Consider the following 5,263-nt stretch of genomic DNA (forward strand, 5'->3'; position numbering starts at 1 on the left):
CTTGGATCATTTTCTTATGGTTGGCATGCTGATTGCTTATATCAGCATGCATTTGATCCAGTTTAAAGAGTATTCTCCTCTCCAAAACCTCAAATAACTTATAGATTTCTGTGAAAATGTTGTCAAATATCAATTACATTACTAACTAAAAAATATATCAATTACTAATAAAAATATAGCTGCAAGAAGCAATGGTAACACTGCACTAAATTAAATATTTTACTTTCAAATATTACTTTATAAAAAAAAAGTAATGATGAGTTAAGTCAGTGGTTCTCAAACTTTTTTACTCCTAGACCCCCCTCCTCTCCAAGTCAATACGTCAAACCACAGGGAGACGCCATATAGCCACTATACGGATCTATTCAGAATCATTAAACACACCAAAATACAAATGAAAAATGAAACCATTCTAAATGTGTGCAAACTCAACGATCTGAAGGCGGCTCGATTTCATCAGTTAGCAGCCAGGTCCTTTGTCAGAACAAGCTTTTTGGAGCGTCTGATACCCATAGGCCTACATAAACATCACCGTTCCTCACAAACTTCTCGAAAACACACTTCTTCGGCGAGCATCCGTTACAAAACACTCGCTGTACATTAATTTTGACAGCAATGTGAATATACTGAAGTGTGTTCAACAGAAATACGATGTTTTAGATGTGCCAAGAGCGCACATACACGGTTTGTTTGCGCAACAATAATAACGGATAAATGCACGACTGCTGTACGTCAATAATCGTCCTTACCTTGATTACAATCGTCATTCACCAAAACCTTGCTCATGCAATACTGAGTTCTTTTATCCAACCGAGAGCTTTAGTTTGCGTATCATATGCTCATGCAGTGCTCGGGTGTTTTGAGCCGCTGTTCAGTCTATATTTCACACAGCGCGATGAGGAAACGGCTTGAGCTGCTCCGAAACACAGAATAATAGGCTATCACAGAATACGTACGGGCGAAGTGGTGCTGCTATTTTTTTAATCTTGATTTTTTATATATATTTTTTTATATTAATCATAACATTTGTGAATTGAATATAAATATACTTATAGTCTTGTTATCTCGCGCTCCCCCTGGAGGATCACTGAGTTAAGGCATGTACTATTCAAGAAGTAACCTTAACTCGGTCAGCAGTAGTTAGTTAATGACTTTGACCTTTTGTGACCTCATAATAATAATAATATTGATATCCATATGTGACCTTTGACTCATAATGAGATCCAGATTCGGAAATGGGCATGCGTGAAATTCCGTTTTGAATCTTCCGCATAGGCACATCTGCAGCACGCGTGTCCGTGGTATCAGGTTGCATTCCAAGGCGCACTTGCATTTTTGGTCGCTCTCTCTCTTTCTCTATGGGAGCTGTGAGAAAAAGAAGAATGAACAAGCAGTATTAAAATGTATCTCTTAATTTCCTTTACTTTTTAAGACATGCGCCCACGCACACACACGGGCAGATAAACTGAAATGAAAATGTGTGAAAAAATCTTAATGAATAAATAAAGAAATGGATCAAATTTCCCTTACCTTTTTTCCAAGAGAAGTTTTCCTCGTGCAAGGAAGACCATCTAAAATTGGTAAAAAATATAAATTGTCTTTCATTTTTCAAGGAAACAGAGAATACATGTCTTCACGGTATTACAATGGGTCTCGAATGAAATTAATACAAAAATCCCCATGTTTAAACTTTAAATCTCTCTCTCTCTCACTCACACACGTTTGCTAATTTATCTATCGTGACATTACAGACTCCTGATGATTTTATCTACAGATAATTATACATTTTAGAAAACTTTACATCTTACAAAATAAATAAATAATTGGTGTGCTTTTTAACTGCTCTTAAATCATGCATTAAACACCATTTTAATTTTGTCTACGAAACTGGCAATATGCATATTTTAAAATAACTGGCTGATTCAACCAATATGTAGCAACTCATTAGAATCATTGTTCTAACTTTAGCTTTTAGGGAATCACTCTTAAGATTCGATATTTATATGATTAATTGAGATTAATCAGAATGTCCAACTTATACCTTATTAACGACTTGTCCAGCAAGCATTAAAATCAGCACGTTATCTCTTAACAATTTTGTTTATCTTATTCGCGGCCAACGATAAAACAAACCAAATAGTTAGTTATCAAGCTCATGAGCACAGGTAACACGATCTTGGCAAGTAATTTAGACTTGGAAAATCACATAGCAACAGACATGAGATTTCTTAATAGAATCAAAGTTTATTTCACTACTCTAACACAATACTAAGCTACACAACACAAACAGAAGACTTAAACATACACACACACAAATTGCAGGCAATGAATTGTTTTGATCTGAAGAGAGTTCTAGGTTCTAATGCTCGTTTTCAAGAATGCTCTAACTTCAACCTGAGGGAAATCACACGCATGGAACTTTACTATCTTTACTCTTAGCGATGAATACAACCAGTTTCCAGCAGATTTAGGAAATATTGTTCTACTTTCCTTGCTTTCAGTTGAGTTCAGTTCCTTCCGGGTTCAGGAAAGACCGTGTGCGGATTGGCGGCTTGGTAGGTCGTCGTCACGAGAATACTCTTCAGTGGTTGGTTGGCTTCGTTCTGACTTGATGATGCTCCCAGGAAGTTGGTTTCAGTTTCTGAGGCTTTAGATGTTAAAGTTTCTCTCGAAGTCTTGATCGCTGTTCAATGCTCGGCCGTGATGTTTAGGGATGGGTACCGAAAGTCGGTATTAAATCGGTCTCGGGGCTAAATTATGAAAGACCGGAGTATCGATAAGCTCTGACGTTATCGGTACTTCTGTCGGTATTGGAGAAATTAAGAAAACACACATACATTTATTGTTGCTCTCTCTCTCTCTCTCTCTATATATATATATATATATATAATGTCGCTAGATGTTTTTATGTGCAATAATATTAAAACATTTGTCTATGATGCATTTTTGTTATGCGCAATTCAGAAGCCAGATCGCGCTCACGCGGAGGAGCTTCAGAACACGCAACATGAAAGTCCTGTTTAATTATGATAGAGGAGAGAACCAACTATTCAAACATCTGCTCACACTTTAGGCCTGTGGCTGTTATATTAAGCGAAGTATTTTTTTTTTTTCCGATTTTGGCTTCCAAGGATTATAGCCGCATTTCCTCTAGCACAACTCCCTTCCCTTCATAGCGGCGCGGATTCGTTCCTCCGAACCAAAACTTAACATCTGAATCAGCTCAATCAGTGATTGTTATAAAATGCCGTCTTTACTGTTGCTACATTGCAGGACATATTTGATAGTAAAACGTTGAAAGTACAATCTGCTGTTCCCCAGGCTGAAATGTGTGTGCGCGCGTGTGCCTGCGCGGCGGCGTGCTCCAAAACGGACAAGCAAAGTACACTTTGAGCTTCGGGCGCGTCGAAATAACACAAAAATATGCCAAAAAATACACACACAATGTGTCAAAATGGCCGGTTATGAGAGTCTTCACTTTTATGTTTTAAGTGGACGAGAACAGTTGGGAGAAAATCCGATGCGTGTCAGTATATTGTCTTAAAGTGTCAGACTGGAGCTTGAGCCATCAATGTTAATCAAAGAACAAAATGCAAAGGGAAAATCACCCACAGCTCTTAATCTGAACAACGTTATAGCTTTAATAAACATAAATCTATCAGTACATACAGTGAAAACTATGCAGTGCTCATTTACATTTGATTACTTTTGTAACTATTACTTACCTGAACCTTAATATTAGTAGACCTTCATGGAAAAATGAAAGCACTGTTTATTTCATTTCATTTGTGTGTTTGTTTTATTGTATTTGTCAGTTTGTTTTACTTTGTTTCTTTGTTCATATTCTTACAGTATCTTATCTTATGATATAAAACACTAAAAATACCTGCACACTGGTGCATTTACAAATTTTTTAGTGTTTTATATACATAAGATAAGATACTGTAAGAATATGAACAAAGAAATAAAGTAAAACAAAAAGTACCGATAAGAATACCGTTAAAGTACCGGATCGATAAGCAGTATCGATAAGAGTAGTAATACCGTTAAAACCTTAACGATACCCATCCCTAGTGATGTTAGTGGCAGAAAACGCTTAGCAGCGCGATCGGAGCAGGAACCTAAGTTCCAACAGCGCGTGAGCTTCCGCCTGACCTGGGACACACACTTGGGTGTCTGTCTTTAACGGGCCGATTTGGGATCCACCCACGGGCGACTGACCCAATCGGATTCTTCCTGTGGGGCGGAGCCCCGCCCTGCACGGCTATTTTTCTGTGCATACATTATCCGTTCAGTTATTTTATCACATGAAGAAATTATTGACAGCAGATTTCTATTCATATTGTAATTGTAATAACTTTAGAACTATTGTTCTAACTTTAGCGTTTAGGGAATCATTCTTAAGATTCAATATTTATATGATTAATTGATATTAATCAAAATGTCCAACATATACCTCATTAATGACTTGTCCAGCAAGCATTAAACCAGTATGCCTTAACAATTCAGATAATTCCGTGGCCACAGTGACACTGAATTGATTAGGTAAGTTAATGTTGACATTAGGTAAAATTAGCATAGGTAAATTTTGAGCGTAGGTAAACGCGATCTTTGGCAAATAATTTCAGACTTGAAAAATCACAGAGCAACAGACATAAGATTTCTTTATAGAATCAAAGTTTATTTCACTACACTAACACGATACTAAACTACACAATCACAAACAGAAGACTTAAACACACAAACAGACACACAAATTATAGGCAATGAATGGTTTTGATCTGAAGAGAGTTTTAGTTCTAATGCGCGTTTTCAAGAATGCTCTAACTTCAACCTGAGGGAAATCACATGCATGGAACTCTTCTATTTTTACTCTTAGCGATGAATACAACCAGTTTCCAGCAGATTTAGGAAATATTGTCTTACTTTCCTTGCTTTCAGTTGAGTTCAGTTCCTTCCGGTTCAAGAAAGATCGTGCGCGGATTGGCGGCTTGGTAGGTCGTCGTCACGAGAATACTCTTCAGTGGTTGGTTGGCTTCGTTCTGACTTGATGATGCTCCCAGGAAGTTGGTTTCAGTTTCTGAGGCTTTAGATGTTAAAGTTCTTTGGAAGTTTGAGTCTTGATCTCTGTTCACTGCTCGATCATGATGTTAAATGACTGAGAGCGCCGAGCGAGCTGAGCTTAAGCTTGAGCTTAAGTTTGAGCTTAAAATTTTTCTTCCCAACCCTCTGAGATGCACAGTTGGGTATCTGTCTTTAACGG

The sequence above is a fragment of the Barbus barbus genome (genome assembly GCF_936440315.1).
Source record: "Barbus barbus genome assembly, chromosome: 42".
Classification (NCBI taxonomy): domain Eukaryota; kingdom Metazoa; phylum Chordata; class Actinopteri; order Cypriniformes; family Cyprinidae; genus Barbus; species Barbus barbus.